We start from the raw sequence: 24,226 nt of genomic DNA, 5'->3' as shown, positions 1-24,226 counted from the left end.
TTTTTTTGTACAGCCACTAATTTTCTGCCTGTTACCATAGTAACAGTTCATGGATCACTTGCGTGAGTACAGAGGTTAGAAGTTCATCACAATATGTTGCTAATTGAAATACTTACTGTGCTGGAGATTTATTTGTTTTTTTCATAGGAACCGTTAGTCGTAGAAGAAGTTTGTGGAAAAGTTCTATTAAGGATTCCTTCCTGTTTGGGGAGTATTAGGGTAACTTGCTCCAAGCTGGACTTTATGAAGTTTAATGTTCATTGGCTGTAAAGTATTAAAAGTAGAAAGCTTAGCAGTCATTCCTTGCTCGTCTTTGGAACAAGATGGTCATTTTATTGGCTAAAGTGTTCCAAACACAAGTTTGCTCCTTATTGGGTGGGAACGGTACATTGTTGTCAGTGATATTGTGGTGCGTTTTGCAAAGGAGTATGGTGAAAGAAAGTAGTAGAGGGCAGGTTAGGAAAACTATTGACTGTGTACAGTGCCCATAAGGTGGTGGAGAGGAATTATGAGGTAAACAATTTTTATATATGTTTCAAGGGCCATTTATATAATTGCCATGTGGTGTATAAATCACGGCGGAAAAATAACAGTGTCTTGCGCTGTTTTCTTTTATCAAGTTTGTAGGTGACATACTTCTTAGTAGTATTATTTCCTTATAATGCGGTGTTTACTTTCATGATGGGGAGGTGTGGTTGCGCAGAAAAAAAATCAGTCTAGGTTTGAAACAGTTTTTATTAAGCAAATACAAATAATCTTTCTTCAGAAACTGTCGCAGTATATATGAAAGGGGTGACAATTAAAAATGGAATTTCATAAAATATCAGTTAAGCGTGGCTATATAGTTCATTTTTGTGCTACAGTTTGTAAAACTGTTGCCCCACATTCTTGTTGATGTAAGAGGTCATCAGTTACTTTTAGATAAAGTAGAATAGAAGTACTACAGCAAACACTCCCGCACTACATTATCTCAGATCAAGAGAACAAGTAAAACAGTAAAATCTAAATTGTTTCATATTACATAGAAATGCATGCATTATTATTTTTAAAATTTGTATTCTGTACAATTCAGAAACGTGCTGTCATAGTGTTTATTTGCAGACTGTTCCGCTAATAAATAACATACTCACCAAAGATTATATAGAATGTTACTCTTATAATATAAAGTACAGACCCTATATATTTTTTAGGGAGAAGGTGAATAGGATTCGCAAATAAGAATAGAAATTAGAAAATAACATTCAGAAATGTAGGGTTTATTAAATATTTAAAGGAACAAAGTATGCATGATAGCTATATTGTAATATATATATAAAAATATCTGATCAAGTTTTTATAAATATTTGATAATTATATTACAGTTGGCGCTGAAAAATCTCCAATTCCTCTTCTGTAGCAATAGGACAATTTATTATAATATAACGATTGATACCATTGTTACAGTAAAAAGAAAAGGAAAATAAAGTTATGTATTTAACAGAACATCCATAATGAAATAGTTTTGAGCGGTAATTATTTACTGAACTTCTTTTCTCCGGGAGGTGAAAAAATTAGATCTTCGTGCAACGGGTCATAAACTCCTCTAAGATCATGACCGTGAGAATAATAATATGTATATATTCTCACAGCATATGATCACAAGGGGAAAATAGACTGAAATCCGCAAGCCGGTAACGTTGCTTACTTATCGTTACTGTTTGTGACGATGGGTTGTGAATTCCGCTAGGATCACTAAGACTGTTAATGTTATAATATACATATTAACAGTATGTGATCTCTACGGGAAAACATAATAACAAGTGTATCATTGTCACGTTGAATGTAAATGTTTAGGGTTTGCATCGACGGGTTAGCAACACTTTTCGAGCGAAGTACAGTATCAATATTATAATATAAATAGTCACTATATATAAGGTAAAAGGAGCTAGAAAAGGAGTTTTATTTGTTATAATATATCTGTTTCTAAGAACAAGCTGCTGACGTTACAGAGAAAAAGCGGATAACATGCAATAACATTTTTTTCTACATATAAATGTTTGAATATTGACAAATAGTCACAATTTATAACTAAGTACTATGCCTATGCCATCTTGAAACAACCTACAACTCTGGAATATGTTTGTTGATGCAAAAAGAGAATCCGATGCTACAGAACGGAACCTGCAACAGAGATTGGCGAGTCAGAAATAACTCGGGAAAACGAAACTAATTGCACAGTAGGTGTGGTTTATATAGTTTTTTGTTGTTTAGTAGTCTATGAAAGGAAGATGTGGCTCCGCCTATGTAGATGGCACGTTTTGCAGTTTACACGTGCTCACGTTTTAACTGTTTTTCATCTGCACGTGTTCGGAAAAGTTTCAAACTGTGAAGCTGTAAAGGTTTCAATTTTGATAGTAACACATATAAGGTATTATCTACATACGTTGGCGAGTTTAAAAAGTGTTACTCGGTAAAATGTGTTCTTTGCATTTTCATGATTAAAAGCATCTAAATAGAAGATGTATAAAAAAATATCGTTATCATTGGAAGAAAAAAAGGTTTAATATTTGTTATTTTATGGTTCTTAATTTAAAAAATGCTAGCATCTGTAAATCGCAAAACTACCCTCGGAAAGGTGTGCTGGCGCTTGGGGCTTTGGGAAGGTTATTAAATAATAAATACCCTTTTCTATGCACCTGTAGACTTGGCTTTTAAACTTTCAATTAACTAGTCTGTATATTTTCACTTCCTCCAAACATTTTGGTACTGCTATTTTAGTATTGTAGTGAGCCATTCAGTAGTATGTGTTTATCTATACACTGTTCTAAAACTGAAGCTGCTGTACATTTTGCCAGACACTCTCCTTGCAGAATTGTAATAATTCAGCCAGTACCCAAGTAGTCATGGTGCAAAGTGGGCCTTAGGGCATGGACTGCTTCAAACTACAATACACTATGCATGCAGTCTTCTATGCATGAGAAACTTGTCTTTTATAGCTTTTATTATCCAGTCTATATTCTTACACTTCCAGCAAACTCTTTGTGATTGCTGATTCAGTATTGTAGTGAAGGATTCAGCAGAATGCCCTTATGTATGCACCGTGCTAAAAATGAAGCTCTTCTAAATTCAGACTGACACTCTCCTTGCAGAACTGTAATTATCCAGTCAGTACTCAAGTAATCATGGTGCAAAGTAGGACTTAGGCCATGTACTGCTTTAAACCTGTATAGAGTATGCATGCACTCTTCTATGTAGCTGCACATTTGTTTTTTATAGATTCAATTGTCCAGTCTGTATCATTAGACTTTCACAATCACTCTCACTCTATTGTTTCAATATTGTAGTGAGCCATTCAGTAGTATTTCCTTATATATGTACTGTGGTAAAACTGAAGCTTTTATAAATTCAGTCATGCAGTCTCTTTGCAGACCTGCAATCATGCAGTCAGTACCCAAGTAATTATGGAGCAAAGTAGGCCTTAGTATATGGACTGCTTCAAACTCCTATTTACTATGCACGTACAGTTCTATGCACCTACAAATTTACCTTTTATATTTTGAATTCCCCAGTCTCTATCCTTCCACTTCCACCAAACACTCTGTCATTCCTGTTATAGTTTTGTAGTGACTCATTGATTAGTGTGTAGTAATGCATTCACTACATTCAAAAGTAATCAGCAGATGTACAATAAGTGGTACATTCCCAGAGATATGGCAGTTAGCCGGGAGCCGAGCGGACGTGGATCGTCTCGGCTCCCGGTCCACGCGCTGTTCCAACCCGGCTCTAGGCGACTAGAGCCCTTCTTTTTTATCGCTCATGTTCCCCACCTGAAGCGGAGCGAGTGGGGCATTTGCGGAGCAACAGTGATTGCTCCTGAGTTTGCGGACACGTTCGATTTCCCTGAGGTGGTGAAGAGAGGACGGCGCTCAAAATGGCGGGCGGCACCTCGCCGTGGACTCCACCGACTGCAGCCGCCGCTGGGAGGTAGGATTGCGACCTGCGCTCTCCCGGCCGGCCGAGACTTTCGCTGATTTTCGCAGCTGACGGGACATAATATCCAGCTTCACTTTGGCGGCGACCCCCACCGAGGGAATCCTCCCAGCGCCTGCCTGACTTTAAGATGGCGGCCGGCGGTGACCTTCAGATGGCGATCGGCGCTTCCACTGGCTCGCCCTCACCTCTCTCCGGCCTCCTGTTACTCCTGCGGCCCTCTCTCGGATTTTCTGGCCTGCCTCCTGACCTGCTGCCGGTTTGGGGCCACTGCCATTACCGGAATGCCCTGTGGTTCTGCAGCATTGGCCTGATCTCCGGATCGAACCCCTCTGCCCCAGCTCCTCATGGACGATGAGGCTGTGACTTAATGCGGACTGCCTTTCTCCCCCCGGACTTGCTGGCTATGGCAGCCCTCTTCCTAGACTTTCGGACTTGGACCTTTGTGCTCCCCGCCATTTTCTTTTTACGACTCGCTTCTTCTTCTACCTGTCTCCTCTGCCATTTTAGCGATCTCTTACCTCCCCCTCTGTCCTAGCGACCCTTCTATTGTCTCTCCTGTTGCCTCTGACACACTCCTTGCTGTCTTACTCGTTACTATCTGCTTCCCTATCTCGTTTGTCTCACTTTCCTGCCCTTCTCTGTCCCTCCCTTGGTGCTGTGACTGCATCCCCCCTCCGACTGCATCCCCCCTCCGACCCCGCTTAATGGAACTCTGCTTTTCTGTATATAGAGATAACTCTAATCACTTGTGTTTGCAGTAGACCTTTGTATTCTCTATCACTCCTATGTGACTCTTAGAGTATATCCATTCATATCCCATCCCTATGTATATAGAGATAACTCTAATCACTAGTATATGTAGTAGACCTTGTACTCTCTACCATTCCTATGTGACTCTTAGAGTATATCCGTTCGTAGCCCTTCCCTATGTATAAAGAGATAACTCTAATCACTAATATGTGCAGTAGACCTATGTACTCTCTACCACTCCTATGTGACTCTTAGAGTATATCCATTCATATCCCTTCCCTATGTATATAGAGATAACTCTAATCACTAGTATATGCAGTAGACCTTTGTACTCTCTACCATTCCTATGTGACTCTTAGAGTATATCCATCCATGGACCTTCCCTATGTATATAGAGATAACTCTAATCACTAGTATATGCAGTAGACCTTTGTACTCTCTACCATTCCTATGTGACTCTTAGAGTATATCCATACATAGCCCTTCCCTATAATCACCAGTCTCTTCTTTGTGTGACTTTACATCTTGTAGATTTGCAATTTTTTTCTGTTTGTATCTTTTATGTAACGTATATAATCCTTAGTCCTTATGTTTTGCAACTGGTTCTTATGTAAAGCGCTCTGACACCTTCGGGTAAAGTTTGCGCTATATAAAATTGCATTAAATAAACTGTGATATCAGCACAATGGATGCACCATATTTACAATGTAGTGTATTATGGAGCAAAAATGGCACAGATATGTAATGTATTTGTGATGTGAAGGTGGTGCATTGCTTGAATTGCGTTCCAAGTGCAACGCAGCTCCAGCAATGCTCTTGGAGTTCTATGCTCACAAAGCTGTATCAATCCTTACACCTGTTTCAAGCACGTGCAGGGTTTTGACGTAGCATAGGCCTAAAAGTGACTGAATGAAATATTATAGATTTCAGTCAGTCACTTTTAGGAGGTGTTCCTATGCTAGAACACCTCCACCCCCCTCCCCTCTCTGTACAGGAAAGTCTCTTTCTGGCGCAGGGCTTCAGAATGTGATGCACCTTACATATGCATTACATTGTAAATATCAGGTACTATGGTACATCTTTTGCAACACCGCTGCATCACAAAAGTGACAGAAAAGATGTGTAAAAGCGGTACAAGGGGGTTGTAAATTTGCTCCTAACACATACAAATTCACCCAGGCAGTTTCACTAGCAGTGCAAATTGAAGTATAGACTTCTAACATATTTACATGGATGTGTTACATTGAAGTGCTTTGGAGGTACTACAGTATAGTATAGGTAAACACCTTATACATTTATGCTGTAGCACTCTCTTATAGTTTTGCACTTTCACATACACCATACAGTACTAATTCGTTCATTCATTTATGCACTACACATTCATTCTGACAACGTTTTACACACTAATATAGAAATATAGTTATTTTTTAAGCCAGTGGAGGTAGTTTTGAAAAGAAGTGCTTTTTTATCTTTTTAGTTTTCTATTTTTTTTTTTTCCAGCAAGTTTTTAGTTGCTTTTTTTTTAAACCCAAAAAATTAAACTTGAAACAAAAAAAACTGTGGAGCAGGAAGAAAAAAGAAAAAAAAAATATTATTGTTTTGGGCAATGGTGCTGTTCTTTGCTCTTCACAATGAGGTAAATAGATTGCTCACCGTAACAAAGGAGTTCTCTGCAAAATTTACAATGAATTGTAAGATCTGCAAACTGAGGCACAATAATAGGATGCGGACTGTTCGGAGGAGGTGGTGGTGCAGTTGAGGTAGAAGGAACTGCAGGTTGAGGGTTCTCCTGGAACCTTTGTGTTGCCATCCTTCCATAATTATTTGGATGCAAATTTTTGACATGGCGAACCATTGAGGCTGTCCCGAAAGAGTACTTTTTAGTGGGGTCAGCCCTGGAAAGTGTAATCTCACAGATCTTGCATGTTACTTACAGTACTTTCACCTTTTTCTGTCCCTCTGGAAATGAAGAAAACTTCCAAATGAAAGCTTCTTTTCTCTTTTTCTGAGGTGGCTCAGTAACAAAATCTTCCTTAGAGGAATGACTACAGCTCCACAGAATGGATGTTTTTCCTGTGAAAGTCGAAGTAGGATGATCAAAATGAGAGGGGTTTTTCAACAGTTGGAATAGGAAGTATTATGAACCAATCACAACTCTCCTTTTATGGTCACATGACTTTGCATAAGCTTACAGTGCTCTTACGGTGCTCTTAAGATGCGAGTACGTACAACGTACCTCTGCGATTTGCGTAATTGCTTTTAAAAGTAATAATCGCTTATTAAAAGTTTATAAAAACTGTTTTCATGATTGTACTAGATACTGTCTTCCCTTAATATGTACATTAAATACATAAATATATGTTTTTGAACAATTAGAAACTTTTGCGCCGTACGCCTATGGGGCGCCGTATATGACGTCATGCAGAAGCGTTGATGCGATGCGCAAGGTCAAAGCGTATCAGTAACGAGTGCGCGGATACGTGCAGAGGACCATTTGCCGTACAATGTGTGGTGCGATCACTGTACGCGTACGGGGCTATTACCAAAAAAAATATGAAAAAGGAATTATACAGATTTGAATTGTAAAAAATGGAGAAAAAAATGTTATATAAAAAAAATTGGGATTTACTTTTGTTATTATTTTACATTAAGAATATGAAATATAATTTAAAAGATAAAATAAATATAAATATTTTAATGAAAATGTAAGACATTAGTATAAAAAGAAAGAAATGTAATAATTTATACATTTAAAAATCATCATTTACTAAACCTTTGAAATTCACTGAAAAAAAACATAGTTTTCAGCCACGTTATAGTTAGGAATTAGCATTTAAAAAATCTTGCAAATTCTCTGAAAAAAACATAGGTTTCACACATGTTATAGTTGGCTGGAGATTTCACTCATACAAAACCATTGAAATTCCCCCCTTATAGTTAGTTCAGCTAACTATAACTCGCACGCCCGCAATGCACTGCTGATGTCATCACATACTACATCACTCATGACATGGTCAGTGACATCACTCATGACATCACTCATGACATCTCAAATGACATCACTGATGACATCATCCAGTGAATGTGTGTCTTTCTGGAAAATAAATATTTTTCATATATGTATATCTAAAGGTTGATGGAAGAATAAATGGGTAAATAAGTGTCTAAATGTTTTTTTTTGTAAAATTGATTGTATAACTGACTTATTAAGTATATCTTAGTGAGTACATGTATTAGCGAGCAAAGTTTAAATATGTAAATATCTGTATCAGTGTCTCACTTTGTGTATAAGTCGCTGCATGGGTTAGAGAGTAGCTACATGAGTGTCTATATGGGTTATTAGTTGTTTTTTTGAGTTTCAGAATGAGTGTCTGTATGGTTTGGTGGGGGGTATTACTTACCGCACAGATGCATGAATCACTGAGTCACTGTTTGTATGTGTTTTGAAGACAGCATGTGTGCAGGATTGTATGGGTGGATGATTGTGTGTATGGGTGTGTTAGTGAGTGAATGACTGCCTCAATAGTGTCTTTATGACTAAGTACATATGTTTTTAACTAGTATATGTGAGTATTGATCTATATAAGTAAAGATATATGACAGTGACAGATTGGAAGAGTTCCTGTATAAATACGAATGTATATCTATAACTGATTGTTTAAGAGAGTAAGTTTATGTACGTTTCTTTAGAAATAAGTGTAGTGGTGTGTGTAGAGCTGTATATGCGAGTAAATGGATGTTTGATAGTTTATTTCCATATGTGAGTATATGTGTGAATAACTCTATGTATAAGTGTAGGTGTGTAAGAGGATGTATAGGTGTATGAGTACATATGATGAGTGAGTACATGCATGAGTGACTATATAAAACTATTGGTGAATGAGTGGATGTGTATGTAGATTTAGGGATTACTGAATAAGCTGTTCTAACTGGTATTGGTATCTCCATTCTTTAGAAGATTTTACGTTCTATTTTTGAATGTGTGTATCAAAGGTTATACTGGGGTGAGAGGAGGTCTGCCACTCTTTCACAAGGATGATGTCATCCGTGAAGTTATAAGTGATGTCATTTGAGATGTCATCAGTGATGTCATTTGAGATGTCATCAATGATGTCATGAGTGATGTCACTGACCATGTCATGAGTGATGTAGTATGTGGTGTCATCAGCAGTGCATTGCGGGCACGCGAGTTATAGTTAGCTGAACTAAATATAACGGGGTAATCTCAATGGTTTTGTATGAGTGAGATCTCCAGCTAACTATAACATGTGTAAAACCTATGTTTTTTTCAGTGAGTATATATATATATATATATATATATATATATATATTTAAAGTCACAAAATGGGCAGCACAACCGCATACTTTTCAAGAAGCTTTATTGCTTAACACACAACACCCCACCGACGCGTTTCAGCCTCACGGCTTTTCTCACGGTCAGTAAGTCCCTTCTTACTTTTCAGTTATAGACTGCCCCAACCTAGCCTTCAGGTGGCATTGTGGGATACGTAGTTTTTACTGATTTTTAAAACAAACAGATTATTTAACAATTGAAAAAGGACAAGTGTGTAACTATATGTACTTGTTCAGTACAAAGCGTAGAATGTGCATTTTACGTTGGCATACTTTAGCGATATAGTGCTCAAAAAAACATTTATAATTCAGTAGTCAGGGTATAGTACCCAATATTATTCTGATTATATATTCAGTTAAGCGCATTGTTCATTCTACTCCAGATGTATGTGGAGATCTTCCCCAAAATTCATTCCTCTTGGGTGTTTTGTTCGGAACCGGACAATGAGACGAGATTCCATTTGACGGAGCAGTCGAGTTGTATCTCCTCCTCTTTCTGGTTTTGTGAGCATTTTGAGTCCATAGTAGTTCATTGCTCGCCAATCCCCATTTTGACAAATGTTCAAATGTTTTGCAGTGGCATACAGCATATTTGAGTTTTTCACGGCACGGATGTGTTCCAGTATCCTTTTCTTGAGCATACAGGTTGTACAACCTATATATTTCATTCCACATTTGCACTCAATGACATATACCACATTTTTTGATGTACACGTGATAAATTGTTTGATGGGCATGTTTTTTCCATCCGGATCCACCACATTTTTCATTCTTTTCCCTATTTTACAAGCTTTACATGACATACAGGGCTTGAAGCCTATATTTTGTTCTGTCCACCATTTAGGTTGTTGTTTGGTTTGGAAGAAGCTTTTCACCAGTAGGTTCTGTAAGGATGTGTTTTTTTTGTATGTAATGGAAGGATGTTCCCCAGCCATTGTGCCTATATCTGGATCACTAGTTATCAGATGCCAATATTTCTTCATCTTCTTGGCAATTATTCCGCTCTCCTTGCTGTATGTTGTTATAAATCTTGGCGGATCTTTATCCTGGGGGAGTTTCGGTTTCTCAATTAATGTTTGTGCCCTACTGAGTTTGTCTACTTTGTTTTTACAGTTTTTCAGGACATAGTTTTTGTATCCTCTTGATTGGAATCTCGTCGTACATTCTTCTATCTTTTTCTCCGCATCTTGTGGATTAGAGCAGTTTCTTTTCAAACGTACAAATTCTCCATAAGGGATGCTTCTGACTAATGCTTTGGGATGGAAACTTGTGCCGTGCAGCACACTGTTAGTGGCAGTCTTCTTACGGAACAATGTGGTTTCAATTTTACCATTCGAGATGTAGACCTTGGTGTCGAGAAACTCTATTTCTCTCTTGTTCGTGACACAGGTGAATTGTAGACCAACTTCATTCCTGTTTAATCTGGTGAAATATTTTTGAAAAAGTTCATCACTGCCTTTCCAGATCAGAAAAAGGTCATCGATGTACCTGACCCATAAAATTATCCGATCCAAATCCTCCTGGTAGTTGTCATTCCAAGCTGTTAATTTTTCCCACCATCCCATGGTGACATTTGCAAAGTTGGGGGAAAATGAAATCCCCATGGCTGTACCACATTCTTGTCTATATAAGTTGTTGTTGAAAAGAAACACATTATTTTTCAAACACATCTCTATCATGTTTAGAAGCATTGAAGTGTGTTCAAGTTCCTTAACACTCCGTTGTTGCAGGAAATATTTACAGGCTTGTATTCCCACGTCATGTCTGATGGATGTATACAATGACACAACGTCAATTGTCACTAAAAGGTAATCTGGATCCCAATTTACATTCATTAATGTTCTAAGGAAATCTCCAGTATCTTTTAGATACGATGGCATACTCTGGGCGATCGGTGCAAGAAAGGTATCGACATACCTAGAGACATTCTCATAGATTGAGTTGCAGGAAGAGACAATCGGTCTCCCTGGTGGATTGATCAGTGTCTTATGGATCTTGGGTAAAAAGTAAATGCATGGCGTAATAGGATGCTCAGTTGTCATAAATTTCTTTTCATCCTCATTAATTAACCCTTTGGTGTAGTATCCATGTAGTAAGTCCTTTAAATCCGATGTCATTTTGGGAATTGGATTTGAGTTAAGTTTACTGTAATGCTCAGTGATATTGAGCTGTCTCTCAGCCTCTTTGATATATTCACTGGTGTCCATAATAACGATATTGCCCCCCTTATCCGCGGGTTTTATCGTTATATTTGCATTGTCCATTAGGGTCTGGATGGCCTTGCGTTCTTGTTTAGAGAGATTTTCTTTTTTATTATCCTTTGTTTTAATAAGGTTATCAATCTCTTCTGACACAGCATCTGCAAACATATCGATTTTGTTTCCCGGTGATAGAACTGGATAAAATCTAGATTTTCTCTTTAATCCAGTGTTACTGAATTATAAATGTTTTTTTGAGCACTATATCGCTAAAGTATGCCAACGTAAAATGCACATTCTACGCTTTGTACTGAACAAGTACATATAGTTACACACTTGTCCTTTTTCAATTGTTAAATAATCTGTTTGTTTTAAAAATCAGTAAAAACTACGTATCCCACAATGCCACCTGAAGGCTAGGTTGGGGCAGTATATAACTGAAAAGTAAGAAGGGACTTACTGACCGTGAGAAAAGCCGTGAGGCTGAAACGCGTTGGTGGGGTGTTGTGTGTTAAGCAATAAAGCTTCTTGAAAAGTATCCGGTTGTGCTGCCCATTTTGTGACTTTAAATTGAAATTGGGCTTTGATCCAGCCTTGGGGCGAGCACACACTGTGGAGCGCTCCGAATGCGGAAGGATCGCTTTGTGTGGATTACAATTGCAGATTGGAGCGCCCGATTCCCTACGTGGAAAGCAACTGGTGTGGTCAGAACGGGAACGCCCTCTATGGTGGAGCTGTGGAGCGGGAGAGTCGGAAGACACTGCTGTGAAACACGAACGACCCGCTAATGAGGTGAGCGAACCCATAGACTATCTTGTACAAACACAGTAGGAATCGAAGTGGCTGCAGATGAGGTAATAGGACAACGCCGCTTTGTAAATGGTACGAGTGGCTCATTACCTTGGAAACAGACCGGAGAAGCGGAAGCGCATTGGAAAAAACGCATGCAAATGCTGTAACACCCTTGCAGTAAAGGTGTGTACTAAAAGTGTATTGGCAAACTACTGATATGACCATGGAAGCGCGTGTAGCCAAACGCGCGACCAAAGCGTCAACTATGTTCAAACCTGGGGCGACAATGGAAGACACCACATCAACCAATATGGTACCAGGAAATGAAAATATCACTTTAAAGCAACAGCTAAACGCACTAGAACGTTTATACAAAAAAGAAATAAACAAAAGCTGGGAGGTGATAACATTGGAAAATTATGTGGAAGTCAAGAGGATCCCAAGAGGATTGAGGATCTTTACTATGCCGACCCACCCAGATACAAAGGAGGTACTGATTAATGAATGGCTTGAAAACAACACAATATGTTCCCTTAACATGATGCGCATCCTCATCAAACATGCGAGAATGGACATTGATGAGATCACTATAAAAATCAAAGAGCTAGAAGAATCGCTTGCTACTCAAACAAACAAAGAAGAGATAGCCAAAATGCGACAGGAAATGGAAGCACGACTTGAGGTTTATGAAACTGAGATAGAAGAACGCAAGGAACGCAAATTCAGAAGAGATAAGCTAGATTATTTGCATGGCAGAATTTTAACATTCGCACGCCGATAGGATAATCTAAAAAAGAACTTCCAACCAAACCAACAACTGTCAAGTGGAAGTGAATCAGATGCAAGTATGATTGACACAACACGTCATCAGTCAAAAAACTTGACTGTTTTAGAGGAAGTGAAACTGGTGAATATGGAGAAAAACATCACCAGAGGAAGAGGAAGGGGAGGCGCGTCCTTCCGAAGCAGGGGGAGAGGAAGAGCCACCCAAAACCAACCAAGTCCCTCACCAGTACCCGCAAAACCCGTAGGGCAAAGCGAAAGAAGACAATATCCTCTACGGAACAGGAAGTAACCAATTTGATTGTGAACTTATCACAATATCAACTGACAGCTGATGAATGCAGTGTGCTCAACAAAGGATTATCATTCTGCCCCGAAGCTCATTTCGATTATCCGCAATTAAAAATTGACTTATACAAGTTCATAAGAAAACTTAAACTAGCCAAAGTCCATGCTAATACAGTGACATCAACCAATACCAACAACACAACAGAAGAGACAAGTGAAGAAGAATCGACCATGACTATAGATCAAATACCAGACCTAAGAGAAACATTCGAACTGATGTTCAATCCGATGGGAGAAATCGTGACAGATGTACAAATGCTTGAACAAATGAACATCAAAACCAATCTAAGCAAAAACACTGGATTAAAGAGAAAATCTAGATTTTATCCAGTTCTATCACCGGGAAACAAAATCGATATGTTTGCAGATGCTGTGTCAGAAGAGATTGATAACCTTATTAAAACAAAGGATAATAAAAAAGAAGATCTCTCTAAACAAGAACGCAAGGCCATCCAGACCCTAATGGACAATGCAAATATAACGATAAAACCCGCGGATAAGGGGGGCAATATCGTTATTATGGACACCAGTGAATATATCAAAGAGGCTGAGAGACAGCTCAATAGAGCATTACAGTAAACTTAACTCAAATCCAATTCCCAAAATGACATCGGATTTAAAGGACTTACTACATGGATACTACACCAAAGGGTTAATTAATGAGGATGAAAAGAAATTTATGACAACTGAGCATCCTATTACGCCATGCATTTACTTTTTACCCAAGATCCATAAGACACTGATCAATCCACCAGGGAGACCGATTGTCTCTTCCTGCAACTCAATCTATGAGAATGTCTCTAGGTATGTCGATACCTTTCTTGCACCGATCGCCCAGAGTATGCCATCGTATCTAAAAGATACTGGAGATTTCCTTAGAACATTAATGAATGTAAATTGGGATCCAGATTACCTTTTAGTGACAATTGACGTTGTGTCATTGTATACATCCATCAGACATGACGTGGGAATACAAGCCTGTAAATATTTCCTGCAACAACGGAGTGTTAAGGAACTTGAACACACTTCAATGCTTCTAAACATGATAGAGATGTGTTTGAAAAATAATGTGTTTCTTTTCAACAACAACTTATATAGACAAGAATGTGGTACAGCCATGGGGATTTCATTTTCCCCCAACTTTGCAAATGTCACCATGGGATGGTGGGAAAAATTAACAGCTTGGAATGACAACTACCAGGAGGATTTGGATCGGATAATTTTATGGGTCAGGTACATCGATGACCTTTTTCTGATCTGGAAAGGCAGTGATGAACTTTTTCAAAAATATTTCACCAGATTAAACAGGAATGAAGTTGGTCTACAATTCACCTGTGTCACGAACAAGAGAGAAATAGAGTTTCTCGACACCAAGGTCTACATCTCGAATGGTAAAATTGAAACCACATTGTTCCGTAAGAAGACTGCCACTAACAGTGTGCTGCACGGCACAAGTTTCCATCCCAAAGCATTAGTCAGAAGCATCCCTTATGGAGAATTTGTACGTTTGAAAAGAAACTGCTCTAATCCACAAGATGCGGAGAAAAAGATAGAAGAATGTACGACGAGATTCCAATCAAGAGGATACAAAAACTATGTCCTGAAAAACTGTAAAAACAAAGTAGACAAACTCAGTAGGGCACAAACATTAATTGAGAAACCGAAACTCCCCCAGGATAAAGATCCGCCAAGATTTATAACAACATACAGCAAGGAGAGCGGAATAATTGCCAAAAAGATGAAGAAATATTGGCATCTGATAACTAGTGATCCAGATATAGGCACAATGGCTGGGGAACATCCTTCCATTACATACAAAAAAAACACATCCTTACAGAACCTACTGGTGAAAAGCTTCTTCCAAAACAAACAACAACCTAAATGGTGGACAGAACAAAATATAGGCTTCAAGCCCTGTATGTCATGTAAAGCTTGTAAAATAGGGAAAAGAATGAAAAATGTGGTGGATCCGGATGGAAAAAACATGCCCATCAAACAATTTATCACGTGTACATCAAAAAATGTGGTATATGTCATTGAGTGCAAATGTGGAATGAAATATATAGGTTGTACAACCTGTATGCTCAAGAAAAGGATACTGGAACACATCCGTGCCGTGAAAAACTCAAATATGCTGTATGCCACTGCAAAACATTTGAACATTTGTCAAAATGGGGATTGGCGAGCAATGAACTACTATGGACTCAAAATGCTCACAAAACCAGAAAGAGGAGGAGATACAACTCGACTGCTCCGTCAAATGGAATCTCGTCTCATTGTCCGGTTCCGAACAAAACACCCAAGAGGAATGAATTTTGGGGAAGAGCTCCACATACATCTGGAGTAGAATGAACAATGCGCTTAACTGAATATATAATCAGATAATATTGGGTACTATACCCTGACTACTGAATTATAAATGTTTTTTTGAGCACTATATCGCTAAAGTATGCCAACGTAAAATGCACATTCTACGCTTTGTACTGAACAAGTACATATAGTTACACACTTGTCCTTTTTCAATTGTTAAATAATCTGTTTGTTTTAAAAATCAGTAAAAACTACGTATCCCACAATGCCACCTGAAGGCTAGGTTGGGGCAGTATATAACTGAAAAGTAAGAAGGGACTTACTGACCGTGAGAAAAGCCGTGAGGCTGAAACGCGTCGGTGGGGTGTTGTGTGTTAAGCAATAAAGCTTCTTGAAAAGTATCCGGTTGTGCTGCCCATTTTGTGACTTTAAATTGAAATTGGGCTTTGATCCAGCCTTGGGGCGAGCACACACTGTGGAGCGCTCCGAATGCGGAAGGATCGCTTTGTGTGGATATATATATATATATATATATATATTATTGCTCCGTTTGCACCAAGCTACGAGTCACTCTGCAGGCGGGCGCTGTAACGCGTTGGTGCCATGCGTAAATATCACAGCTCCTCAATCCTCCCAATTCCATGTGAAGGAAGACAGCACTCGCGGGGGAATTCAAACGGCATTTATTCAGCAATTGACAGACGCGTTTCGGAAATAACTCCTTCCTCGGTGTCATCCCCTGATGATTGATGAGTTAACTGTTGAAAATGAGAAAAGTCTCTCATGAGAGACTTCACAGGCTGCTAGAGAGTCACCATCTGTCCTCTAGTGGACACCACCTGAAAAGGATTTTTGTTTATGAACTAAGTCCTTCTCACAAGTTGCATTCTCATCTTTCTATTTCCTATTTCCCTATTAAGGTAACTTTGCTGTAGAGTAACTTTTGCCCTAACATCAAAGTTGCAGGACTTTCACTTGTAGTGGAGTTTGGTGTTGAACAATCAGCCCTTAGAGTAGAGTTCAGCAAAGTTTTTAAATATAGCTTTTCAAGGGTAGCACGCTGCAATGCTTTCTTTAGCATGCTCATCAAGTCCATTGGCCTGCGGCAACAGACGTGTGCTCTTCTGTGCTCTTCTGATGCTCTTCTGATGCTTTGTGCTCTAAGAAATCTTAGAACTCTTTACTGTTGAAAGGCAGGCCAATATCATATTTCACTATGGCTGGAACACCCAATGTTGCAAAGATGCCATCTAGTGTCTCAATGACTTGGTCTTGAGTGGTAGATGAGAGCTTTTCAATTAATGGAAATTATGAGTATTCGTTCACAATCACCATCAGATGATGTCCATTGTCAAGTTAACAGAAAACGTCAATGGCTACACTCTCACATTCATGCTTTGGGAGTTCTAACATATTCAAGGTGTATTGAGTACCTTTTGTAGAAAGGAAGTTGCATGGCGCCCAACGTTTGGTAAGGCGATAAATCTAACGCAAGACGTTAGAGTAACTCAGTCGTGCTTTTCACACAGACCCTTTTTCCTGTAAATACTCCAAAAGACGTCTGAAGTGGGTAAAAGGTTAAAATCCACCGGAACTTAGTTGGAAGAGATTTATATATATAGTTTATGGTTTTAGTCAACGTTGAAGGATACAGTGTTCCAAAAATATTGTGCACCTAATCTTTGTTTCCTTGAAACCTGATCTGCGACAAAAACCTTTCTGTCAGTAAAAATGGCAGAAAGTGAAGAAGAAAGGGAGACAGCTAGAATAGCAGCTCAACTCCTAGAAGATGACAATAGTCTCCTACAGACCGACCCGAATGCAATACTCATTCCGGTCAACATGAGAAAAACTATAACTCTTAAACTAAGAGAGAATGGACTAACATCGAGAGGTGGTATAGTCGTATTCGTAATTGAGGTACATGAATATCGGCAGACAGAGGTATTCTATTCATGGATAAACTTTCCAGCAGCAAACGCTGTCACACACAAATTCCACTATTACAAAATAGAGGAACCTCCGGAAGAGTACACTCCTTTCGAGGAGGTGGAAATCCCATTAAAATACCAAGAGCACCTGCTCTGGTTTAAAGGCGCCCTAAAACATAATAATCACATCACCAGGCTCGGTCCACTAGGTAGACCAGGAGCAACGTGGCCGGTTATAGCCAGCTACACACCACATCCCGACATCGAAAAAATGTCAGTACCAGAACTTTTAGCACAGCTAAAACAACTGATTAAAATACATAGACAATTAGTCCAATATGTAATGCGGACTTCAACAGTCCAACCAGCTATTAACATCCCACAGCTGACCCCCCATCAGGGGAACACAAACAAAATTACACCACAGAACATACAATCATGTCTGGGTAAAGTACCAATAAAACGGGAACAAATTCCATTCTGGTTAGCACAAAAAATCACTCAAATAGAGGCAGTATTTCCGGATATAACCCCTACTGAGAAACACAGAATTCTGACTATCTGCCTTCCAATGGGGATCGCACCACATGTGGAGTACTGTGACACTTGGGGCACAGTCTTTGCTTCCATTTACACAAAAACACATGGTGTTCCGTCCATGGCGGTAATACCCGATGTGCTAAGACAGATTCAAAATGAATACGGTCCAGAACCTGCTTTAACTCTGGGTATGAAATTACTAAAAGACTTCAAGCAGGTCTCGGCTATATTATTAGTCAACATAAAAGGGGAAGCAGCATCTGTGGCGATCCGCCAGAAATTGAAAGAAACAGATATAGCAGAACAACCATTTGAACTTGCCAGAATCATAGAAAAATCCTATGAAGAACTAGGAAGAGATAGTTTGGGTGGGAAAGCAGTAAAACCCCAACTAACTGAAAATCCTGAAAAAATATTTATTAAAAATAATCTAAACACTCCAAAAAAGAGCTGGGATGGAAATAAACAATCCACTCCCAAAGAAAAAAGATTCAAGTCCAGAGGAAGGTCTCCTCGTCGGAGAGAAAGATCTCCGGACCAAGGACACACGTCTCCCCAGAGGGAGCCCTCTGAGAAAAGATACAACCTTAGAAATAGGGATAATCTAAAGAAACCTGATAGATATAAAGATATTGATACACGTCCCTCTCGATCTTTTCAGACTTCCTCGCAGAAATCGGAAAGAAGAGGACGATCAGAACAAAGGGAAGAGCACGTCAAGTCCAAAGACAAAGAACCTGCTCATCAAAGTAAAAAATTACAATTTCCAAGAAAGAAGGTAGCCAGCATTAAAATAGTCAAACATGCCGAGAATACTGAGGATACAGCTGAAAAACGGAGAGTGGGCCCAGACAGTGCTAGACAGCGCAGCAGAAGTGACCATAGCTCGCAAGATCCTGATGAATCATCTGGAGACAGTGGACACGAATGAATACATTCAAGTGGAAACTGCAGACAGCAGAGTTAGCAAACCTCATAAAATATACGAGATAACACTACGTATAGAGGGAGATAAGACTAGGAAAATAAGGGGTCTATTTTGGGATAACCTTTCAAAAGGCTAAGACATCCTTTTAGCTGAAAAAGACAGGCCACCAAGGTTTGTCAGGGAGTGCCCTCATGGCGAAGAAATGCTTATGCCTGCCTTCTCAAATCACATTCCAATTCACAAAAAAACATACACTTGCAAGAAAGTGGGCAGTATCCCAAGCTCCTGCATTATATAAAAATCATGTAGGATGGGATGAGGACTCTGCTCCTCACAAAATCCAATTAAAATGTCAACCAACTGCACAAAGGCAGTACCCAATTAAGCAAGAAGCTAAAAAACAGGTCAGGGAGATCTTAGATCAACTTGAATACCAGGGGGTGATTGAAACATGCACCTCACAAATGAACAATCCTTTGTTTCCTGTCTCCAAGCCAGACGTTTCATATCGTCTAGTTTTGGACTACAGACACCTTAACTCATGCTGCAAAACATTTGCAGTACAAAACTCACACAGTGCAGCACTAATGAATAACATCGTGCGCAAAAAATACAAAACAACATTAGACAGCTCTAATGGATTCTTTTGTCAAAACATTGCACTTGAAAGCAGTTATTTGACCGCTTTCTCAATAATGGGCTTGCAGAAATTTCTGTCGACTCCCACAAGGGTTCAAGAACAGCCCAGGACTATTCTCAGCAAGAGTAACAGAGTTACTACAAATGTATGATGATGAGGCATTATCTTATGTCGATGACATCTCTCTAACAGATGATGACTTGGATACTCACTTGAAAAGAGTGAACACCATAATACTTGGGTTCGCAGCAGAGGGTTACAAATTCAACTTTAAAAAGTCACAAATTGCCCATCTGACAGTCCTGTTTTTAGGATATGAATTATCAAGTGAAGGCAAAAGCCTAGCAGACAATTTCTTAGAGAAGTGTGCTGTACGCCAAGCACCAAAAACACTGAGGAACTTACAATCAATACTAGGTTTCCTGAATTTCGGAAGAACTTACATTCTAAATTATGCAGAGAGGGTTAAACCTCTCTATGAATTAATAAAACCTGATTTTAAACCAATCAATTGGACTCAAAAACACACAGAAATTTTGAGATCATTGCAAACAGACATGTTAGCAAAAACAAAATTGCAAACTCGCGACAATACACGCAACCTTGTAATCCGAGTCATCCCAGGAAGATGTGGATTCACGTACCTGACCTCTAATGAGGGAGAAAAGGTACCAACAGCATACAAATCACACTTGTACTCACAAGCTGAAAAAAACATTCAGTCTTGCGAAAAATGTTGTAAATGCGGTTCAAACAGCTGTAGCAAAAGAAAGAGCCCAGGCCCAAGGCAGACGGATTACTGTTTTAACAGCAGAATCAGCCTTCGAGGCATTAACAAGCCCATGTAATTTAACTACCGTGGCATTAGATCCAAAATGGATACAATGGGAAAATTCTCTTGCTACAGAAAAAGTGAAATACTATTTTGACCCGGAAATGAAAAAATTGAAATATCTAACGTATGAAAAAGAATATCCTCTGCCTAGCGACATTCTGCTCCTACAACAGTACGCCTGCGTAATATACACAAACAGTTATGCAGAACCCTCAGTTTGGGGAAAACAAGCTTATAATGCTACATGCGACGTTGTGAAATGCCGGTGGCGCGAAGGTAAATTGAGACCACTGGTAACAATGTCACAATCTGTAAAAAAAACAATTCATGTCAACAAACTGAATTAATAGCTTTAACCACATCGATGCTCGATGAGTTCCAGCCCTGTGCTGGAATATGCAAAAACCCATTATTCATGACGAGCTGGGCTCGTCATGAGCGTGCTGGGAGGCTACTGCATGACGAGCCCAGCTCGTCATGAGTGTGGAAGGGGTTAAAGATGGTGCTCGACATTGCTGATCGCGAATTCCCGACACTAATTGTGTGCGATTCGCACTCCTGCGTCAAATCATACAATAATGACTTGCAGAAATGGGTTCAAAATGGTTACAAAGATGACACAGGTGCCACAATCAAGTAAAAATCGCTTTGGGAACAAGTAGTTCCTGTAAAGAAAGAACTACAAAAGACTCACGTGATACATAAACTGAGTCATCAGCGTGATGGCGTTCACGCTGCAGGGAATTCATTGGCTGAGACAGCCACAGCGGAAGCAACTAAACCGGCTTCCGTAGCCACAAAAAAGTGTTCAGAAAAATACATAGACGGGGAAACCATGCTGGTGGTAAAAACGTCTTTAAAAAGCGACTGTGCAGCATTACCCGTGAATTATCCACTCAATTATACATACATAATCGATGCAAACTCCATTCCTTTTGCTCGAATCCCTGGAGTGGGGGATAGAGTGATTCCAAACACGAACAGGAGAGTCTTGCTAATAGCAGACGCACACATGGGTGAAGGTCTAGGGCACCGAAGGATCAAGGAATCCCTGATAGAATTACAATCAGAATACTGGTGGCCAGGAATGAGCGTGGATAATCACAAATTTTCAAAAAATTGTGAAAACTGCAACAGAGATCGCAGTGGCGAACCAGCCGAAGTAGTGCCAGAACACCTAATAGAAAACATAAGGCTATCTATACGCATGATTAAACAGGAAACATGCATCCCTATGTATGGTATTTAAGACTAGATTCACTTAAAATGTGGACCCTCAGCGCTCGGCTGACGCCAGAACTGTTATAAAAGATTTGCGAGTCTATATCGGCACATACGCAATTGGCATGCTACATTCTGACATGGGTCCTGCTTTTAGCTCTCGAGCTTATGAGGAGGCCATGACCAGCATGGGCATTGCATTGCGGTATTCTTGTCCCTTCCTTCCTGAGGGAAACGGGATTGTGGAAAGAAAAAACCAAGACATAAAGCAATCTGTAACGGCGAGGGTATTAGGTACGGGTACTTGGTGGGTCCAACATTTAACAAGTGTCCAACGTAGTCTTAACAATCTGCCAAGAAATTCTCTAAAAGGTTTCAGTCCGTACGAACTATTATTCGGTACTAGAATGCATATTCAGGACTTAGATAGTCAGACTTCAGTGGTAGAAGAAAAATGCTTTGATATCAAAGATTGTTTGGCTATTTTACAGGACTTAAATGAAACAAGAAAAGACCTGAGCAACGTAAAGCTAAAACAGCAGCCAACAGCCACTGAAGAGAAACCACCTGTCCCAGCAAGGCCTGTCTGGATTCCAAAGATTGGGGATCTGGTCAGAGAGAAGATCGCGGTGAAGAAGGAATTTGGGCCTTCTTACAGAAAGGCAGTACCTGTCTTAGCTGTGAACGGAACAAGATCAGTTGTACTACCGCCCCTTGCTGGTAAAAAGGAGAACTGAGTTGTATCCATCAACCTGGTAAAACCACAATCATGTGGCCGATAATAAGTAGTAGGCACAGTGGACTCCCAAGATGTAGCAGAAGACCAAATCTTGCTACAATCCAAGAGGTTCAAACTGAGAGACTAATCACATTTGATAAACCTACAGTGATTAAAAAAGGACTATGCAATAATGCCATGGAACTTGTGCCTCTTGAAGCCCAAATTGAAACAGTTCATCAAGAAACACCTGTCTACAACGATGTAGCAACGGACTATGCTAATGAAACAAAGAAAGTTCCAAAAGCAAATAATAATCCGGAGGCGATTCCAACAATTGGTAGAACTGCATCTGGCTACTTCATCCATTTCGATGACTTTTCTGAGGATCCAAGCGAACCTGAAGAACAGACAACAACAAAAACTTTTAAAGACAAAGTAACAGAACTCTTTCATCAACTCAAAGAGACCTATCTGATTTCTCCATGGATTGAATTTTGGATTGTGTTAGGTGTACTTTTCCTACTGCTTTGGCTCATCATGATTATTTGTTTGGGAAATGTCATTGAGGGAAAATATAGTACAATGGACACAGCAAGTCAGAACATCAACTTGGTCCTAAAGCCACACAAGTCATCTCACATCGAGAAAAGAGAACTATCATCCGTGAATGTCACAGCCAATCCAATACCCGGTGGGGTAGCTTGGGACAAAACAGATTACGATATTTATGGCCCGGTCGAGCTCTTGAAGTATCCACACCAGTTCAAAATTTCATTGAGTGACTTTATAAAACCGAGCACATTCTCTGATGATTGGGACTTTGAAAGTATTAATGATATGATGTCAGATTTAGTAATGTCAGCAAAATTTAGAGAACTTGAATACTTGCAGGGTTCATCTAATTATGAAGAATTGTACTGCTACAACCACTATGCGCATCAATATTTGCATAAATCTGCTCAACCTAGAAATGTATTAAACTATATTCAATGGGAACATTGTGCAACTCCACCAAAAGGCAGTTCAAAAAAATGTTATGAGAAATTCCCATACTTCTCGGGGTTTAACACAAGTGAAGCAGAAGTGTTTTATTTCAAAATGTTAAATAAGACAGGAATGAAAACAATGCTGACAAACACTAAATTAATCTATTCTGAAGCATTTTATGAACAAATGACTACATTCGGTTTTGATTTTTGGAAAAACAATATTGAAACAAAACCCATCTGGGGTACCAAAGATTGGCAGGTCCAAGGTATAGAATCATTATTTAGAGCCTGCATGATCCCAGAACAAATGATATTCTTGAATGATACCATCCAACAGACAACCTGTCTTGGCCTAGCCAAAATTAAAGACTTAAACAAACCGTCTATTCCAAAGCCAACACCTGACAATAATAGCACTTCAGATGTTGAGATAGACGTATCCCATATTTTTAACCAAAACAGAACACATCCTGATTGGAAGAAATGGTTGATCTGGCCCACAGACACAAATAACTGTCAAGATAGATTCCTGAACAAAATACAGGGGTTAAAATTGACCAGGCCAGACCCTAGATACTCCCAGAGACAACATCCAGGGATAGTTACAACATACAGTGTAGGAAAACTCTGCCTCGAATGGCTACAGAAATCCACACTGGCGGAAATTAAGCAACACTTGACTTTACTTAAAGATGGTGCTGACTTGCGTGATTTCATAATGGGACCACGCAAACAGCGTCAAAAACGTTTCATAGCGGCCAGTATATATGCAGCTTACAACGAAGCTTGGAAAATAATGCAAATTGAAACAGCAGAAAAAATACGGGAAATTCACCGTATCAATTTGGAAAAATCACTTTCTGTTGTGGACAATGGGTTAATGAATCGGTCTTCCAGAATATATTCACTGGACAG

The sequence above is a fragment of the Lissotriton helveticus genome, chromosome 11, assembly GCF_964261635.1.
Source record: "Lissotriton helveticus chromosome 11, aLisHel1.1, whole genome shotgun sequence".
Lineage (NCBI taxonomy): Eukaryota > Metazoa > Chordata > Amphibia > Caudata > Salamandridae > Lissotriton > Lissotriton helveticus.
This window is presented reverse-complemented; position numbering follows the sequence as displayed.